This window comes from Meleagris gallopavo, chromosome 1, assembly GCF_000146605.3.
Source record: "Meleagris gallopavo isolate NT-WF06-2002-E0010 breed Aviagen turkey brand Nicholas breeding stock chromosome 1, Turkey_5.1, whole genome shotgun sequence".
Lineage (NCBI taxonomy): Eukaryota > Metazoa > Chordata > Aves > Galliformes > Phasianidae > Meleagris > Meleagris gallopavo.
This window is the reverse complement of record NC_015011.2, coordinates 68335427-68356999: the sequence shown is the minus strand read 5'-3', so window position 1 is coordinate 68356999 and position 21573 is coordinate 68335427. Positions and strand designations below refer to the sequence as shown.

The window sequence follows — 21573 nt, the reverse complement described above, 5'->3', positions numbered from 1 at the left end:
CACAGAAGCAAGGAGTGCCCTCCCTGCATGCCCCCTCCAGTCACCCTTACTGGGCCTGGGCGGAAAGACCTGGGAGGTGTGACAATTCAGTATCTGTTTTACAGATGAATTTAAAACAGCTTCCTTCCCCTGGAAGGAAGGTAGCATGGTGAAGAGTTGTTTATACCTAGGTAGGCAGATTATCTCCAGTCTGCTGGGAGATAAAAGCTTTCTTTCCTTTTCCCCCTTGTGGGATGACTCATTGTTTGACTTGTTACAATTGTTGCGTAGAAATGAAAGCTTCACGCTGCGCAGAGGAACGTAAAATTTGCCATATCTGATCATATCAGATCTCTGGTACACAGCCTCTGGCAGGGGCTAATACCTCAAGCTTCAGAGGAAGATGAACCTCCCTTCCTCATCTTGCACCTGGCTGATTGTATGCTGCACATGGAAAGAAATTTCCTTCCTGGCATACCATTCTATGAAATCTGATTACCCTTGTCTTACCAAGTCAGAAAAGAAACCCAGGAGATTTGTACTGTTTTGTTTTGCTTTTTTTACTTCTTCTGCAGATAGGCAATCTTGTTTTCTGTTTCAGCAAGAGGTCACATGCAGCGAATTGCATTCTGCTGCCACACCAGATTCCCAGGCAGCGGCTTTGGAAAGCCCCAGACCACAGCTGCACACAGAACTGAATCTGATCCTGAGTGAGAACTGAGATCAAGCTCAAGGAACAGTTGGGGCTGACCAAAGGAAGGGGCGTCTGCATGGCAACAGTAAGTCTCCATTGGCTTCAACTACCCCTGAAGCACTGTGCTACACTGACACAAGAAATAGCATTTATGAAGGACTTGAACTATCCTTCCTCCTATTGAATTAGGGGCTGAGGTCAGAGCTTTCTGTAGGTTCTTCCTTTTTGCAGAAAGTGCAGTCAGGTGAAGATCTTCTCAGAGACATGCAAACTGTAAGCTAAAATGCCAAAGTGAGGTTCACCTTTTGCTGAACACAGAATCACTCCTGCAGAAAACACACTGTGGACCCTAGGCTACTGCTGGGCAGGGTGCACATTGCAGCTAGGCAAAGGAGAACTAAGTGAGAGCCAGACCGCAACGTATAAAAAGGTTTAAAAAAAACATCTGAGGAGAGCTTGAAATGTTCACATTTGGCTTCTGTTCCCACCTTCCTCCCCATCTGCCACACCATACAAGCAGCAAGCTGCCCAGAAGAAAACTGTAATGTGGAAATTTAATTGGGAGTTTTGGTGTGTGCTTCACAGGATCAGGCAAGAAACAAAACATTACTGGGAAAATCAGGCCAAGGACAGAGCTGAGTGATAACTACACGTGTTCTGCATGCACCCTTACTGATAACAACACAATAAATAAATCACTCCCTGTATGAACACTGATCATAATTTCCTGTATGCTGTGTGACTATGTATTTTTGCTTTCTGTTAAATTAATATAAAAGTATCGTGTCTATAAAGTGCTTCTATTGATCAGCACTAGACTCAGAACAGCCAAATAAGCTACAGAAGCAGGGCTTAGCCAGGTGCGCCATGCTGGTGACTACCTTCACCATGCCCACCAGGTCTCTGCCGGGTATCAGCTTTTGAAAAGGAGAGACAGAGTCTTCAAGGAAAAGGAAAAAAAGCCAAAAAGCAGTATGATCTATGACAAACAGCATGTAGCCTTTCTTGTTCAGTTTGGCTAGTACTAAAGCGAGTGGGTGGAGGAGCCAGATCTCTCCACCCATGGGGTAATATCTTAATTCAATGCTTGCATTGTGTTTTGAAGATATAAAATGTTATAAAACACGTGAACCGCTTTTGTCTAGGTGGACTGCCTCTTCTCTCATTTCCCTGTCTCCCTGCCCTGTCATCTTCCCAGGAAGCTCATCTTCCCAAAAGCTCTCTGTAGTTGCCTATTCCCCCACCTGCTTTGTGAGGCTGAATCAGTTCTGTCACAGCTTTCCTGGGGGTGCAGAACAGTGCTGCTGAGAGTGCTTCAGAAACCGCTGTTCAAAAATAATTCTTTCATGTGCAGCACCGTGTTTGCTAAGCTTGTGTGCCACCTTCTTTGCCCTTTCTTAAAAAGAAGCTGTTGGGTTTATGAAAACAAGGGAATGAGAGGGTTGGCTCTGCAGCTGAACCGATTTTATAGCACAGCGTACACAGCTGTCAGTAGGTCCTCAAAATGCTCTTCTGTACTCTCAGTGAAAGAAAAGACTAATCCTGCTTATATAAATTTTCTTTTATTGGATACTGTTTTTTTTTATTTTCCCCTCTTCATCTTTTATTGTCATATTCACTGTGGAGGAAAATGGGCTCTTTTTATCTCTCCTGTTTTCTTCTCTGTGAAAGCTAACAGCATTGTCTTGAACTAACAAAGATATTTACCAATCAGAATAAAGTGAGGAAAATGAGTGCTGTGTAACAAAATGAGAACAGTGCTGTGCCGCCTGAGCGGCAGGAAGGTTTTGCTGTTTGCAGTAGATGCTGATGGAGCCACAGATCTTGGACGGTGACTTTTGACTTGAGAGTCCGATCTGACACTGTTCCCATTTCCATCATTGCTCTGCTGGCTGGAATCTGGAGAGAACTGCCACCCTCAATCTCTCTCTCTGCGTAAAAACAGACAACAACAAAAACTTCTAAACTTCCCAAGGCAAGCTAAATTTACGCTCACCTTTCTAATGCTGCAGGCTGGAGCACTGGTGTCTTAGCAGATTATAAGTTTCTGTTGCTTATTTCTCACCTGAAGTCCTGCTTCTAGTACCTGTTGCACCAGCCGGCTTATGAATGGGGAGAGTGATCAATTCTTACACTCCAGGGTACAGACTGGACCACAGAAGAAATCCACCCTCTGTTCCTTTATCTTCTTACAGAGCAAAAACAAGCACAAAGAAGAGGTGCTGGTGGAGTAATTTACATTTTCTACTTCAAGTAGGTAGTAAATTTTTTTACATGTGTTTAAGCACTCATGCATGCATGCACACAGCAGAATGCATTGGTACGTCGAAAAGGAGTTCAAGATGATTGCCTCCAAAGACTTCACTCCTGTTTTAACAGAGAGTCCTTCAGGTAAATCGGAGGCAAACTCGAATCTTGTGATGCACCCTTGTTTAACATCTCTTTCTTTCTTTTTGAACAGAGGGTATGCATTTTACAATATGTGTTGCTACGTCCAACAGATACAGCAGATATACGTAAGATGTGAAGTATACATAACGTACTGTGGGCTGTTTTCACCTTGACTCACTTTGGAAACAATCTGACGACATGAATCCAATGTACGGGGCGGTGTACAGTAAGTGAGAGCTGCTGTCATGTTTTAGTTTCGATATGAGGACGCAGCCGTACTGTAGCCCGCACAACGGAAACAGTGATCGCAGTGAGTGTTGTGAAAATTTTGTTCCACCTCAGCCCTCTGTGCATACACCTAGTTAGCTGTCAGGCAGGATAAGGTGAGAAGGGTTTCAGACAGCCCCCCACCCCTCCACCCACTTATTCCTGCTTCCTGGAGGCAGAGAAGATTGTTCTTGCTCCCATGCCAGAAGCTACTCAGCTCAGATGGGCAAACAACAGAGGCCAGAACATGCATATCAGCAGCTGGCTCTAAACACTCAGGGACAGATGTAGCATCACTGGCAGCAGCAGGCAGGCTGACTCCAACTGCAGGACAGTGCCTAAGTCTTTAGTGGAAAAATGATGCTGGGAAAGCTCAGAGGATTTGTATGTCTGCTACCAACTAATTCATTTGGAACTGAAACTCTCTTTTTTGTTATTAAATATATTATTCCATGTTATCCATAAAGTGTAACACATGCTGCTACATGAAAAACAAGATGGGGGCATGAGGTTCTGTTTTTCTATCCATTTCTGTGTAAAGGCAACATGGTCTGGAGGAAAGACATACAATTAGATTCAGATATTTCTCCCACGCTCTGCCCAAGAGACTTTTAGAGGTCCCCTCCTCCAGTCTTGCTGCTCCCTGAGATGGGCTGCAGCAGAGAGCTCAGCAGCCAAGAACCGATCATGCTGCAGGAAGTTTCAAGTTCAAGCACAATTTAGGCACCAAAGTCCTCCTGGGAGTGCAATTTCACACTGTCCCTGCTTGATCTTCCACCACAAGACCCTTCCCTTCAATACCAGCGCTACCAGGCTCCCACCACCAGGTGCTCTGCAGACTCTTAGCACTGCCTGTACTAAGGAAGGCAAAGACAGACAGACTAAGGACTCAAATTCCTCAGGGTTGGGGAATGAGCTACAGAATAGTGCTCAGCTACTTCCATGCATGTGGACAGCCTTAATAAGTGCCCCTAAGCCAGGACACATGTGAATGACACAGCGCAGCGGCAGAAACCATTTGGTGCTGCTGGCCCACAGAGATTGCTTCACCCTACAGTAGGAAGCTGGCTCTATTTTGGAGGCCAAGAGATAAGGAAAGGTAGAAAAGCATGGAAAGGTTAATCCTGGCTAATCCTTGAAGAGAATTACTGGGGAAGTGAGTACAAATCAGCACAAGGGAAACAGACGGCAGCAGACAAAAATGCGTCTTTATAGGCCTTGTTAAGGAAAAAAGTGATCAGATAGGGAACAGAGAAGTCGTGCGATGGGCAGGAAGACATACCTCAGTGGGTCCTGTACGTCTTTTTAAAAGATACAGAACTGCCTGTAATCAGAATGACAAGAAACTTCCCACACTTACAGAATCAGAGAGTGAAACAGTTTTTTAAGTAGTAATCTGAAATAAAAGGAGTAGCTGTCTCCTGCTGTCCTGTTGAACAGGGTATTGGAGATGGAGCAGGACTTGAGGCAATGCCTTGTGCACAGTGTCTGCTTTACAAACCCTGTGCACGAAGACATGCTACAGAAACAAGCCTGATGAGGCACGGGAACTGATTTCTACCATGCTGATCTTTCTAACATTGCTCCCCATGGCCCAGCCCTTCTTTTCTCACTGCCTGTACAGAAACTTACAAAGTTGACACACCCTAATCCCTTAGGGCTTCAGGGTCATAAAATAAATAAAATTGCTTTTCTAATGCAGCCTTTGGAAAGCCTGTAAGAAACATATTGATTGGAAAATGCTTGATTAGAATGATCAAGTGCTGAGCTCTCATATGGTGAAATAAATCTTTTCAAGTCCCCACACCCAGTGCCAAGCTCAGCTTCCTGGAAGCAACTATGGCCCTTTCTGGAACTGAAGTGAAAATCCCATGTTCCATCACCTTTTCTGACCTGCTGACATTACACATGGTTTGCATTTCTGATCAAATGCACAAGCAGTGCTCTAAATTAGCTTGCTGGGTTGAGATAGCTCACTGATTAATGATGGCAGATGAAGTCACTGGTGCAAAAACCCCACAAAATCTGAAGTCAATTTAAGTGTGAAAGGAGAATGGAAAAGCCACTCTCTGTGAGATTTAACATGAAAAACATATTCTTTCTCACTCCATAGCCAAACTTTTTCTTTGCAGATACAGGTTAGCAAATGAAGTAACTCTCCTACATGAAATTACTCAGCCACACCTAAGATCCCTTGCCCCAAGAGCAGACAGAAAAGTCGCTGAACAATGCAGACCAATTCCTTGAAGTCCTCAGAGTTGTAAATGATGTCAGAATAAAGCTTCAAGCACGGCCCCAGTCATTTAACATAGGTCAATCATGCTGCACTTCCTGTTACTGAAATCAATATTTGACCCAGTGTGGATGCCCACCTCCTTTCTGTTTCTACTGCATCATCTGGAGTTTACTTGCAAACAAATCAGCCCTTAGGATTTAGCCCTCTTTCCTCTGTGAGCTGCCCCTGTATGGGATCAGCTGCAGAAAGGTTGTACTGCAGGCACAATCCACATGTTCCTGACAGGCAGACCACAGTCTGAATGAAGAATTCTTGCAGGATACATCTCTTTCCTGGTGCAAATCAGTCCAGATAAATGGTGCTGATACATGTGCTAAAGTGGCCACTGTTTTAAGTTCTGGAAGGGAAAAGCTACCAGCCAAACACGCAAGCAACTAGAGGTGATGAAAAGACCAGCCTGTTTTCTAGGCACTCATTCCATGAGCCATGTCCAAGAGTTTTCAAGAACCATGCAGAATGACTCCAGCTTCCTTTTGCAGTGTTTGCGAAAAACCTTCCTAGAAGCCCAGCAAGAGCACTCCTTCCAGGGGGGAATGAAGGCTGGCTTTTTTGCATCTGGGTACCACATTTGGGGAAGGCCGGAGCATGACAGAGTCAGCAAGATGCTGCCAGCACACTGTCAGCCAGCTGGCTGTGGCTGCTACCACAGTTGCCATACGCAGAAAAATTGCCTAAGTGCAGGATGACTCTTCTCCTCATTCTCATGGTGACCACAGTCAGAGGGCAGGTGACCATGGGATTCCTATCAGAGCAGCTCGTGCAACAGAAACAGCTGGCAGGGGGATGGGGAATGGGGAAATGTTGGTTTGGATCTGCTCCCAGTTATAGTCTTAATCCACTCCTGACTGCTTCTCACCCAGTTTTTGGCCATTTTCCATACAGCAGACATTGCTTTCTTACTGCTCCCTTCCAAAAGGATCTGAAAGAAATGTCTTCTGTAGCTTTTTTCCTTGTATGTGCAAAAACTGTATCCTAAACAAAACTAGCTGAGCCTTGACAATGACATGGGTTAGCTAGCTCAAATGATCGCGCTGCAAGAAACAAGAAATGTAGGGGATTTTTAAAAGTTTAATTTATTTATCAGCACCTCTTTATTGTTTCAAAACAATTAATTTTAATCTAGGTCAAAATTCAGACCTAAAAAGATTCTTTAAAGTTTTCCTATATTGACTACAGTAACTGTTTCATCCATGGGATACTACTACTACTAACACTTGTGTATTTACACTTTCAACTGAAGACAGATCAGATTACTGTATCTTTTTCTTATAGATGTGAGGCACAAAATCATTGGACATCTGCCCTTACACCAAATCTGTTACAGTAGGAATTGAATATAGGAACCATATTTTGCTTCTCTTTACAACTGGACAAATATAAAGCATCATTACACCCTTAGCTCAGAAAAACATTTCCTTCCTACTTCCTGTGGCACTTACTCAGGCAACAGTAATTTTAACTCCAAACCCTTGTCACTTAAAAATGTATTAGAATGCATTGTTAATACACTGGAGTCTGGTTGTTTTTTTTCTTTCTTTTTTTTTTCCCCTTCTTTTTTTTTTAACATAATACAGCCTGGATCCCTGGCTGGGGTGCTAAGGATTTGTAAGTAATTAGAAATAAATAGATCTTGCTAATTTTGGCCTACATATGGTTTTACTTAAGTATTTTGCTTGCTGCCTAACTGCTGTATGTGCCATGCTTAGAATATGGAGAAGTCATGCTGGTGATGGAACCGAAAGCCCTGATTTTTGTGCATCCTGTCAGCACTCCAGAAAGATATGAAAAACTGAAGAAGTAATTGCTAGTTACAATCAGTGCAGTTGCTAAAATTAAGATGTCTTTCTGTAATTCGTCAGTTTAACCTAATATCAGCAAGGTCACTTTGATCTTCCAGCAGCTGCAAACTTATAGGTGACTCTACAGTTTCAGAAGAGAGGTCAGGAAGTCCTTTTTGTATAGCTGAATCAAGCGGAAAGTTCTAAAATCTCAGTCTCACATGCTAGCAAAACACCACCACCAACACACCAAGACATCATAATCCTCCCGTATTAAGAAGCTGCTTTCTTCTCACAGGGAGATTTTGTTCTCAGAGGCTCACATCGTGATGAGGCTGGGTCCCATTCCCTTGAGGAATTTTGGCTGGGACTTTGTTTCTAACTCAACCATGATTGTGAGAGCTGGAGGGGGGGAGCGTATACACAAAGAGCATGTTTTCCAGGCTGTTTCCATGGAATGTGAGGCCAGCCTCACTACACAACAGCGTAAGCTGTGACAGCAAGATGTCACATGTTAGCTTCTCAGTACCAAGTCTTCAAGTCTCAAGAGCTGCAGTTGCATTTGTGGTACTACAGGAAAAGCAGATTTTGGCAGCGCAGACAGTCCTATGGCTTACTTAGCCTGTAGTCATTGAGCAAAGCAGCACAGCGAAAAATTTACCAACAGCATTTACTTCAACTGATTGCACTTTTGGACCTCTGTCTATGCAGGGTGTCTTCTGTCTCTTTCAGACTCCTAATCCAGGAGGGCTATAAAAGACTGCTTCAATCCACCAGTATATTAGTGCCTCTGTGCTTTACAGAAAGACCTGCCTTCAGGTAACATTAAATATTAAATAACTAAGGGAAACAGTGTAAATTTCAGCTCTAGAGACTGTATGCTGTACTCAGGTTTGAGCCATATCTTGGATTTTGCAGGTAAAAGCCTGCTCTTAGTGTGCTGCAGACACCTTCAGCTCCCAAGATGCTGCAAGCCAGAGTTTCGACATGGTTAAAAACACCCAGATTTAGCTTTACTTCTTGATGGTTCCTTAATGAAGCAAATCCCTGCAGCTCTCATGTACTGTCAGTCATATCTTCAAGAAGACACTGCTGTCCTAGAGGAAGGTCAAAAGCTTAAAACAACGGTTCTATATGCTAAAGATCCTTCTCCACATGCAGGGGGATAAGGAAGCCACTGAGATGGACTTCTCAATGCCCCATAACACATTTCCCATACAAAAGTAGCCTCACTGCATTTTCATGGGGCTCTTTATCTCTACCCTTCAAGTGTTGCCTGTGCATAGGCAGGCTTCTTGTACTAAGGTACTTGTGCTTGAAATACATTGATAATGAGAACAAATTAAGTGTGTGCTCTTTGATTATCAGATGATAAATTATCATGATTATCTTTGCTGCAGTTTAAGAATTGCTTCCTCTCCAGGGTTTAACTCCTGCTTGCTCTGAAGCTAGTCAGCACATTCACTAACTTTTCATATTAGCCCCCTCCAAAAACAGGCTTCTGTAGAAGTCACAGGAAGTTAAGACATTACTTCTATTTGGGACCACTTAAGAATACTGTTTAAGCAATCAGCAATCAGTATTAATTAGGATGGAATGCAAGACCTCGTTTGCTGGCTCATCAGACTGGAGCCAGGCTGCTGTACTGTTTGTCTCAAAGATGACTTAGAGCCATCTCTGGGATGTCCTCTAGGGTGCCAGTCACAAGGGCCTGAACATCTGCTGCATGCTCAGAACAGCCACTTGACCCCACAGTAGCTACTTCATGCGGAGGTCTGGGGGTAGCAAGGCTTCAGCAAGTTCTTGGGCACACCGGACACCTACGTGCCTGAGCCTGAGATTTCAGAAATACATGGAATCACAGAATCATAGAATATTCCAAGTTGGAAAGGGCCGGTAAGGATCATTGAGTCCAACTCCTAAAGAGAATTGGCCCCAAAATGGAGCCCTGGAGAACGCCGCTAGCGAATGGTCACCAGCCTTATGGAACCCCATTACTTATAGTGTTGGGTCTAACACATCAGTCAACTGCTCACCCATAACAGTGGAAGGACATACTTCAATTTCACCCCTCCAGCTTCACAGGTGTCTTGTATGAGTAGTGTGCTGGAGGGAAATACTGCTAGTCCTCAAGTAGGGATATCAGAACATTTTTTTGTTATTCTACCTAGTACAAAGGAGTTGGTACAAAGATGGTAATTTCTACCTCAACACTGGGATGTCAGCACTCACTACATTGTCCTTCAAGCAAGCTCCTTGCAGGCCACTGCTCAGTGGCAGCTCTTTGCCCACCTCCTCTGATGTACCAGTGAAATTGGTAAGATTATATTGTGGTTTTGATGAGAGATAAAATCTGTATGTAAGTAGACACGTACACTGGCATCTGCCAGATCAGCTTTCTGGGCTGATTAAGAGCACAACTGCAGTAACAGTCAAGACTGCACTACCAGGTCAACCAGTTGAGACAGTGACAAATCACAAAAAGAGTAACAGCTGGAAGTAGTGACTGAGAAGGGAGGAAATGCTTCAACCAATATTTCTACAGAACACAACATGTCACTGAAAAATGCATAGGCTCACTATATTATCTGAGTTTAATCTTGATGATGTCACTGAGAAAGGTTTGCTTTCAGGACTGGAAAAATTACAGCAATATCAACAGAGGCAAATAATTTACTTATGCACTTTCAGTAGAGGATCAAACTTAGAATGAAAACAAATGCGTAATTCACAAGAAGTTCTATCTCATCCTGCTTTTTGGTTTTCTTGCAAAGGTAAAGGTGCTGTGTGAGAAACTGCATATCCAGTAATTAAAGCAACTGATAGCACCACTGCTTCCCAACTGCTAATACTCCGTAAACCCTTTGTGCTAGTAGAGACAGCTCATGACTTCAATATCAGTGAAGCTATCTTTTGCTGCCCTTCTTTCCACCCTTCATTTCCCACAAAGAATGGCCATCCCTATGCTTGCTACCTCCAGAAACCCACTGCAGATGTGAGGGACAAAGAGACCCGTGTCACTCAAGAGGAGCACTCTGTGCCACAGTTCAGTGTCCCAGAGCCTCCAGCATGGGGACGTATGTCCCTAAGCACAAATCAGGGATCCAAACGAGGTCAGACCAACTAGTGACAGAAGGGAGAGGTATGAAAGTTACCCTTTGCAGTCCCATTAACAAGTGGGACTCCTTTGAAAGGAGAGGAGGGCGAACAGCATGATTATCTTTCCTACTCTAAGTATTGTGAAAGACTCTAATGACATCTGATGGTTTCTGTATATTGCTTACAGTTGTGCCTGCTAGCATTAAAAAGGAGAAATCCCTGCCTAGAGGACATAAAAATATAAATAGACAGGAGAGGAAAGGGATCAAATGCACAAGCAAAGGGAACAATATGATGGTGTGCAGACAATGCTGGTCCCCTTGGGAACCAACTGAAACTACTGGAATCCCCATGTGCTCTTATACTAAGTGGATATTGTGAAAATGTACCTGAATTACTCTTTCATCAACTTGTCTGATTACAATTTTCATAGTAGCACTTCCTCTTGTTTTGGCAAACTTAAGCCAGTTCTATGTTGGACGCTTGTCAAATTTCATATCTTACCTGATGTGGAAATCCAGATTTGTAGGTATATCTGTTCACACACAATTTCTATTCACAAAAACTCAAGACTTTCACAATCACATACTAAAGTCAGGAATGCAAAAGAAGTGTCTCTCTATAAGGTAGTAATTTCTCTTCTATTCTTCCAATCCTTCACAACTTGCTTGGTTTACAAAGTCCAAACCAGTTTAGCATCAGTACTAAGTTTGGAAGTTATGATACTTTCTTCAGTATCATAACTTCCAAATCATCTTAAGTTTCTGTTCTCCTGGGAAGGCTGATTCATAACCAACTTGCACAAGAGGAAACGTCTTATTAAAAAGCCACTGTTTGAATCTACTGGTCACGCATCTGGACATTCTGAATTTGGCCATCTCTGATGCAGTGTCTTCCGCATTACTAAGAAATGCTTGCCTCTATCTCCTCTCTCTGTGCCATAAACTAAGCACCCATGAAAGCTGCTTTTGCCAACCATACTAGCAAGAGCAATTTTTGGAAAAGTTCTTCCATATTAGATCAGCAGGATGGCAGTTTCTGGATACCCAGAAAACAGGAGTCAAATCCAGATTTCAACTGCTTATAAGCTTCTCAGACTGGGGATCAAAGCATGCATTTGTATGAGAAGGAGATGGCAGGGACCAAAGAGAGTAGAGAGACTTGAGAAGTTAAGAGGGTAAGAAGCAAACGTGCATATTAGTGAAAGATAGAAAAGCATGTTTTAAAAACAGATGCCTTCTTACCTAACTTTTTAGGTTGCCCCAACTCCTCATGCCTGTCTCTACAATTTCTACATTACATAAGTTACTAAACTAATGTTATCAGTGCAAAGCAATATGATATTCCAGTCTTTTCCTTAGCAAGCTAGAAATGGAACACTACTTCTGTAAAATGCTTTGCTTATTAACGTGATTTTTATTATTTCATGTGACTGGGGTCAACTGCCTTAGCACTGACAGCATGGTACAGAAATGCAGACATGGGCACGCTGTCAATTTGGGGGAGGTAGAAGTCTCTCTTTCAGCAATTTCACACAGAATGATATTAGAGAACGCAAACTGCCAAAAAATTATCTGTGAAACCCTGAAAAAATCTGCAGACTCTAGATGTCTCACACTACTCTGGCAGATAATAAACATATAGCATATGGATTCAAATACTGTATGTTCATGAACACACTGTCCCCCATGTTTGATACCATACAGACTTTCTGAGGATATTAATGCAATTTCTGAAAGGATTTATGCCCTTGCTATCCAGGTGTTTGGACAGTCAAACAATGGAAATTCAGAACAAGGTTTCTATTCCATAGCAAATTATAGTATTTTTTTCTTATACATTCCTTAGAAGCAATTGCAATGGGCAGCTCCTGTCCAATATTGCCTCTTCCGCAGCCTAAACAAATTTTTGAATTTCCAGGTCCTGAAACACAACTTGACTTTATAATTAATCTTCAAAAGAAAGCGTGATGACTTTTTAATAGCATGTTTTGTTGATGTCTCGTTTAGAACTTTTTCCAGATTTTTTCTTCCCCCAGCCTGAACCTCTGAGGTGTGCATACAGTGTGAAGAGGAGCTTTCTTTTGCCAGGCCAACCTCACCCTTATTTATTTAGTGGTGTCACAGTCATGCTTTTGCAACTTGGCTGATGGAACCAGTAGGAGGAGGAGGTGGCTGATTCGGCAAGAGGAGCCTTTTGTTTGCACATAAATACCTTGGTGTTATCAGAAAGTAAACAAAAAGTGAGCAGCATGCTTGAATTAAAAAAAAAATAAAAAATCACAGCACTATTATTCTGTTTTTCCATTCTCTTCCAGAAATATATAAGCCTCTGTGTGCATGAGAGGGGCTGGTGTGCGTAACAAGTGCCGCTTCACTGCCTTCCCTGTAACTAAAAAGCATCCCTGTAGCAATTACAATTGCTAACATAGAAAAACGATACAGGGAAACAGGTTGTTCTCAGTAGGGAGCATTAAAAATTCCACATAGGAACTAGTTTTGAAGAAAAAAAGATTTTGAAAACTTAAGAACAAAGAAGGGATCTTAAAGAATGGACTTGGATATGCACTGATAAGGTCCAAGAGTCCACAATAGAGCACACTGAGATTTTTCTGTGTATGTGAGCATACTGTTGTCTCTTCAGTTTGGTGTCCAGAGAAGGGATTTTCACTGTTGAGGGCAAAGTTACATGAAATATCAGTGTTTTTGAGGCATAATTCCTTTTTTGTTATTTTTGCAGAAATTAGATAAGCACACCCCAGATATCACTGATAAGAAACGCAGCTGCAGCACTGACCCCAACAGGGACGGAGGGAGCACAGTTCCCCAGCACCAAATTTTCTCTGTTTAGTTCAGTTCACTGACCATCCTGCAAGATCTGTGTACAACCTTTTGCAACAAGATAGACCTTCAAGGTTGGAAGCTTTGGTTGTGTGCTTTCCTGAGGAATGCCTCTCTCAGAGCCTACTCCATCCTGGTAGCTCCAATGCACACACTGCTGCTGACTGTTAGCCCCACTAAATCTTACTCTTCCACTCAGGGCTCTATTGCTCTCCCTCCCACCATAGTGGCAAAAAGAAAAAGACAAAATGTTTGGGTTCCCACTCTGGCATGCAGTTCTGCTTCAAGCTGCAGAAAGACTGCACTATTTCTTTTTTCTTTTTCACCCTTTAACACTACTCAGATAGTCATCCTTTCTGTCTGAGGAGTAGTAACTAAATCAAACCAGCGCTAACATAGGAGGTGTTAACCACCCTTGAGGTGTGCATCCAATCCAGAATTAAGCTCTTGAGCACAAACTTTCAGGCTGCCTTCAGACAACTCAGGTACACAAAGAATCCTGACAGACACGTAATATCACAATGAACTTATTCCACTCAGCTGAATGATAAGTGAGAGTGGATTCAAACATAAAGGATGAGAAAAAGAGGACAGTACAGCTGGATGGGGTAGGTAGAGCTCGGCTATGCAGCAAGAAGTGTTCTTTCTCCCCTTCTGTTTTCAGAGGGGCAGTCAGAATGGAGAGATGCCAATATAGAATATTCTGTGAAGCCTTCAAGGAAATGTGGAATTATTTCTTTACCCTGTCAAAGCCTGGTGGTCCCTTTGCTCCTTTGGGTTGCTAAAATACAAATGAAATTGAAAAAATAGTACTGGGATATCATCACAGTGCTTGCCCTGTCCAGGATTCATTTAGCATCCCTGCCAACCTCTTTAAAAGAAATAAAATAAGAGAATTTTTAATCTCCTTTCACAAAGTGGTTGCCAACAATGCAGGCTAAAGCTGCATCTCCTCAGGAAGAGGGAGCTGCATATGTCCGTCACTGTTATTTCCTAATTGGCAGGCACAATGGAGAAGCCTTTTGGTTATCCTGATAAGCTCATTTGCATAACTGTACCCAAGTGGCTTTGCATATATTTTTTCTCTTATTTTTCCTCCTTTCTCCACTTCATCAGTTCTCAGAGACTTCTCTGTGTGTCAGAGAAATCCTAGGAAAACCTTATCTGTTGTTAATCCCAACATTCATTCAGTTATACATTCTAGATTTATTTTTATTTCTCGTAAAGAGCCAGTATATTAAGGTAACTATTCTTATTTGCACAGCATTAAATAAAGAAAATTGCAGTGTTGGTGTGAAAAGAATTCCTTTTTCTCTGCAAAGTATTTTTCAAATTCAATCAAAATGGTTGTGGTTTATCTTTCTACTTTAAAATGAAAGCCTCTTGATTGTGTTTAAATGAAACAATTGAAATTTATTCAAAGTTAAAGCAATTCTACGCAAAAACTTAATTGAGATTCATACCTGCAGTGAAAAATTGAAATAGATTTGAAATTATAAAGCAAATCATATAAATGCTTGAAAGAAAGATGAATACTTAAGTGCATCAGTTTAAGTAAATATGGCATTAAGATATTAAGGTTTGCACGTTTAACTCTCATTCCTGTGAGCTTTTACTTAGAAAAGCAGTTCAAGTTATTTTAGTGAAATGCCTCAGTTGGATTTCTGTTTTTCAAGGAAAGAAGTGGCTGAAAAATCTGTCTTTCTCTTATTTTTTTCCTAAAGTGTGTATCTTTAACCTGGGAGATTATCTTTAATTCCAAACTCTTTCTTCTGGAAAGCATTATGCTGACATTTTGACACATTCTGAAATTCTCACTAACAATGCAATCCCTTGCTTTGTTTTGTTTGTTTATTAGTTATTAAAGCAGCTTACAAATATCCAGTAGTTATAAATCAGTGGAATTGATGCCCTACTTGTACAGAAGGACAGAACAGTTATTTTACCAACGACAGCAGCTTGCAAAATGAGGCCCTGTTCCATGTGAAGGGCCAGAAGGTATTGTCCTAACAGAAATCAAATGATCCTCATCATCTAATTCAATATATCTGCATTATTATTCTGCATAATTGTAGTCTTTCAGTTGCAATCACAAACCAGAACACCAGTATACTTAGTAATGCACACAAACAGGAGAGAAACGATATTTTTGTCCAGAGAGTTTCCTTAGATTGTAATCTTTAAATAGAGCTATTAAGATGATGTAATTTACTGGTATTTTACAGAAATTTCTGTCTCATGAAAGCTAAACAAAACAGAAACGATGAAGTAGAAACATAGATTTTGCTACAGGAAGCAACATCTTGGTCTCTACCAATGGTGGTGGGAAAAATGAAAAAAAAAAAAAAGCTCATGGCACTCAGGAGACTGGTGAGCCCCTAACAATGTTTGTTTGAATATGCAAAGTCAGATCCACTGAAAAAATAAAAAGGTAAAAAATGAAATATTCCATGTCTGTGGTATTTATTTTGAATTTGGGGCTAAGCAGTAAAAAATTTATAATGATGACTTCTTCTAAGAAGAATTTTGTTTCAAAGACAGCTACTTGTACAGTATTACAAATTAATGCCAAGAAAGTTTACAGATATATAAGCACTCTTAATGGTTTCATTTCCAAACAGCACTATTTGTACTTACAAATTAGCAGTGTGAGTTCTCAGTTTACAAATCTACCAACTGGATCATATTTTACAGCCTTGAGCTGTTTCACCTTACTTCAGTGAAAATACTTAGTAGTCAAGCTGTAGTGAACTCTAATTTCCCCAAGACTTTATTATGTTTACACAATATACTACAAAACATTTTCGAGTGCATTATTAAGCATTATGAATTATTAAAACTAAATTAGATTTCTTGAATGAACAACACAGTGCTTTATCCTGGATTTTCTGTAGCACACTTCCTTGGTATATCCATGTACATAGGGAGGTTTATGTATTACCACTACAGCACAACAAAACTTTACAAACATACACCCTAACATACATACCTCTCAATCAAATATCTTAGGATCAAAAAGGGTTTAACCTAGAGCCTTCTACAGCCAGTGAAAGGGCCTCCACTTGATTTGAGTGATTTTAATGACAAGTCTTCTTGTGAGTGAATTTCCAGCTTGATAGTGCACGCGTATGTTCAGCAACCTTTGCACTACCTCAGTTAATTTAACTTATCAATCCTCCAGCTCTGGCCTGCAAAGTGCATATTGGTGGTCTCCTGTAAAGCTGGCTCTCCTTGTTTTTTTCCATTTGCTAAATTACATTACAAACTGCTAAAAATATAATAAATATTTTCCTCCTACTCTTACTCCCATGTAAATAGTTGGAATATTTGCCACAGTGATACTGATTATGAATGGAAGGGAAGGTAGGTCAGCACACTGCTGCAAAAGGAAGATGCTTCTTGCAAGGGCACTGGACAAGGGACCAGGAAAAGCTGAGTTCAGCCACAGGCCTCCACTTCTATCTAATAAACCCACAGATACAGAATACAATCAAGCAGAAACTCTTACATGCTTCAAAGACAACCATTCCAGCCCAGCTGTAGTTACCAAAGCAGACGTGGTTACGGATAGCCTGTGACCTCTAAGAGTGCTAATGACACTAGGTATCAGTGGGCAGACTCACGGTTCCTCCAGACTTAACAGCCTTCTCCTGCAATTATCTGCTCTACTGACTATACGGATGCCCTCTTTCCTCCTTTTGGTAATTGGTAAACTTGTCCATGCAGAAATTGGAGTCCCAACTTTACTAGATGCTGCATGTATTAATGCATATGCAAAGCTTGTGTAATTGAAGGATCAATGTACATACAATGCAATGTTAATCTTGACATTTCCACACCCTTATGATATCAGTATCTGTAGCACAGAATATACATAATGACGTGTAATTTTTTCCCTTGTTTTTAAAGTATCAGTAATGGGGGAAAAAACCCTCAGAAATTCCACTCTGGCATCATAATGAAACCTGCATGGGTCAGCAGCAGGCCTAATGCTTTCAGGTCTAACTTACAGATCTCTGCCAGGTTTTGCTAAGGAGGTAACTGACAGCAGCAGGAATGTGCCGTCATCTTCCCTGGGGTCCAAACTCTTCTAATTTTTTCCTCTAAATGAGCAGATTCCTCTCCCATTTACAGTCCCTGCTAAAGGGAGAAGGAGAGCACATGAAAGACTCTTCCTTCACGTGTGTTCAAATCTCAGGACACTAAACCTTTTGAGAGTTTAATACCAATGTATTCTTCTCCATCCTGGCAAAGAAAATATCAACCACAACAGTCAAAATATGAAAAAGCTGAAAAACAATTAAAAACAAGTTCTTACCACGGGAAGTGCCTGGGAACCTGAAAAACAAGTAGTACTGCCATTCACCCCATAAAAAGAGCTAGTCATTTTTCCTGGATGCCTTTGATATATAGCAGGTTAGGCAAGACGGGAACTGATGGCTACATATAGCCCTAAAGTCAATTCTTCTCACTACCTGAAAACCAGAAGCAGTGTCTCACTTCTGTCTGCCCCATACCTAGAAGCAGCACTTGGAAATCGGGGTCCCCTATCAGCCAAGAAAAGACAGACAGTTGGGCTGTCTCACAAATCCAGTGGCTGGCTGGTCACCTGGCCAGCATACGTACATTTATGAGTCAAATCCATTAATCAAACAGAAACAGTTCCTGCTGGCTAAATTAGTGAAATTATGCCCTATTGGCAACTGAAAGTTTAAAACATCTGCCTTTCCTCATTTAAGGGAACTGGACCTAAAGAAGTTGCTTGAGGACTTCTTAATTTAATTTATCTCAACTTAAATTTCTAAAATAACCAGAAAAGCAAGGAGGCAAATTAAATGTCTTTGCTAGATTCAAGAAGTTGAGCTCTGAAGAGAAACAGGAAGATTCAGATAAAAATGCTTGGAAGATTATTCTCTTGCTCATTTTTTGGTGCAAAATTGCCACAGATAAACAAGAGTTACACGCAAACAACAAATCTTGCTGTGTAGACAATATTTTGGCAACTGATCACAAATGGAAATGAGAGTACTATAAAAAAGATGTGTAAGCATTGTTATCAGAAACCAGCAGCACTGTAAGAATTGTATGGTACAGATGAAGACAGAAAACAGCATGGAGAGTTGAGGTGTTGCAAAAACATTTTTAAAGAGTTGAAGGGGACACCGTGGAAGACAGAAAGTGATTTGTTAAGAGGGAAGCTCAAACTAGTGTTTATGGAGCAAGTGCACCTCTGTGCTGACAGAGTGACAACTCTGAAGTCTTACTCACTCAGTCACCACTAATATTGACAAAGGTCACCACTGACCTTGGCATGGGGACAGGAAGAAACACTAGCATCTGAGGAAGCTGAAGCACTCAGAGGTTAAACAGCAAGAGTTGTGGAAGGATGAAGCTCATTTGTTGGCCTCAGTGTTCCCCAAATTCCCATCTAACCACATAGGTGACGTGATGTCCACTGGCATTATGTGCCTTTTGCTAAAAAGCACACCAGGGTGCTTTTCCCAAATACATTTCACAATGTCAGCCTCGGACTAACTGAATCACTGTTGCAGGTCACAGTTCCTATGAAGTAATCAAGCTTCAGTTTTGCAGAGCCATATCCCATGCCTGAAATGACAGGATATCTCTGCTGGAGTCTATGGTGCCTTCCTTAGTAATAGTCATTTGATAGTCAGGCAAATATTTATTTATTTATTTATTTATTGCACCAATATAAGAGCAAATGGCAGTTAGTGATAAGAAATCATTCTCCACAGACTGCCAGGGACAACCGTAGGATCAAAAATAATTCAGCTGCAGGGCCATCTCTTCAGGAAAGCAATAGGAGAGACCAGCAACCTTTTTGAAAGGTGGTGTCTTTTCACAAGACAATGGCTTCCCTTACTTGGTTGTGCATTTTAGGGTACAACCTAAGTAAAACTGTGGTACCCAATTCGCAGAAGCAGTTACAGAGCTTCTTCGGAGCCTCAGCAATGCTGGACTAGCTGATCCACAAGGAGTCCCATATTTCAGTTCCCCTGTTCTACTGCCCCAGATCACTCAAGAAAGAGGCTGACTTATCTTGTGACCCAGCCTCCTCTGGCAAAAACACCCGGTGGCAATGCCTCTTCAGCTGCTGTGGCTTGTGGGTTTATGCCTTGCTGTTATCTGCCCCTAGCAGCATCTTGTCTGACAGGAAGTTTCCCCAGAGTTTTCCATCACAGGAAATTTCCTGTGGGGAAGCACTTAGCAAGCAAACAAAGAGTTCCTTGGTACAAAAGAAAAGTGTGCACACATGCTGTAAAGAAAAAAAAAAAGACAAAAAAAAAAGACCAAACAATCACCAGATGAGACCATTAAGCTCAAGTTTTGTTCACAAGGCTACAGTTCAAATGTTAGAATCAGCTACTGTTTGACACTTCTGGAGAGTGCACAGATCACAACCCTGAGCACCATTTCAGTGGCTTTTTCTGTGGCATCTTCTCCATTAAGGCCAGTGCCTGGTACTGGCAGCATGTGTGATAACCTTCCCAGATGAAGTGGGGACTATATTCTAGAACAAACTGTCATGTGGAGATCACTCTACCATCATCCAATTATGGGTTTGACACCTTCTGCCCCCACACTGCACCAGACCAGCAGGCTGCCTTGAAAATCCACTTTCCAAAATATGCCCAGGTAGTTCTTCAACAAAAAAAGCTGGTACCTAATTGCCACTGACTTTTAGGTGTCTACGTTTAACATGGCTAGACAAAACAACCTCTAAGACAAAGACTTTTCTTTACCTCATGTAGGATTTAATCATGCTCTGCACATACTCTTAGAATAACTACTTTTGTTTCCAGAATGCCTATTTTCCCTTTTTATAAAACTTGTCTTCTTAACATCTTTTTCTTTACCTCTCTTCTCTTTCTACCCATTGAACTACACACATTTCCTACTATAGTCCACATTCTTCTTTTCGCTATTTCATGGTAGCACCCCATACTCCCCTTTGTTTCTGTACCCCCACTCCTCTCTCCAGAACCAGTCTCCCTGCCTGCTGCAAACGTCAACTGAGGGAGATGGGAAAAGAGATGCATGTTAACCAGAGAGAGGCAAAAATAAAAATGATCTAAAAATAAGGGTCTCCTGCACTGAACACCCGGCAATCAACACAAGCTTCTGACATCAGGCAGATTTAATACAATATGAGGGATATGGTTCATTTGAAGTCTTAAATTTGCCTGGGAATTTATGGGAAGCTTCATGCAAGGTGCAGGGACAGTACTGACATGGGAAAACCCTGCTGACGTATGCATGCTGATCAGTAAAGTCTCATCAGTCCTGTGAGGTATCAGGCCTGGTGGTCTACAAAACACAGAGACCAAGGTGAGACTTAATTCTCAGGTGTGAGACCAAGCTTGAAGAGGTCTCCTTCTGGTAGCACCAAACCTTGGGATATTCCCATGTACATCACATTAATCAGAACTGTATAAAGTGGGCATGAAGTGCAATGCAGAGGTGACCCGTAATTCTGTATCACTCTTATTTGCTCTTTCTTTGGTTATGAGAGCAATCTTCTGCAAACCCACAATTCTGATTTAACATTTGCTCATGCAATATTTTTGTAAGTCTAGTTCATACTCCTGGTTTGAACTGCAAAAGGCAATGCTGTTTTCTACCCTCTTCTAGTTAATTGCAGCTGTGGTAAAGGGATTTCTGCCAACAGACCCACAATGCTCTGCTCCACAGGAAGTTCCCAAGATCTCTTCCTGCACAGGAAATTTCCTGTGGTCCAACAGACATTCCTCTTGGCTTTTATCACTCACATACATTTGTTTTGGCAAATATCTGTTCTTAAGAACAACAAGAAACGGACAAAGCAAAAGCAAACAGTGCTGAGGAAAAAAAAAAGGCAACTATGGTTAGGGTAACAAGTATGATAACATTAACCTCTGTCACACATAAAAATATATGCTGCTGGAGCCAATTTGTGAAGCTTTCTACTATGAATGCTATTCAGAAACAAGGCCTACATGATTTGCACCAATGTGCTCTTTTTAAGAACCCACACACAAGTTATCTTTGCCCTTTTCCAACATTTTTTTCTGATGCAGTTTCCTAGAACACTAGCCATTGCAAAAGGAACTCTGAATCTTACATTTCTTTCTATACTTCATGCACTTATGGCCCTAATTCTGATTTTACCTCGTAACTGTTAACATCAGCAAGGTTAAAAGAATGATAAGACTACCACTACCTCAAAAA

General features: G+C 41.5%; 1 protein-coding gene across 4 annotated transcripts in view; it reads right to left on the bottom strand.

Annotated features, from left to right (window-relative positions):
* ETV6 (ETS variant transcription factor 6) overlaps positions 1-21573 on the bottom strand; it is a 129537-nt gene that overhangs the window by 30982 nt on the left and 76982 nt on the right. The gene's annotated exons all lie outside the window — the stretch shown is intronic.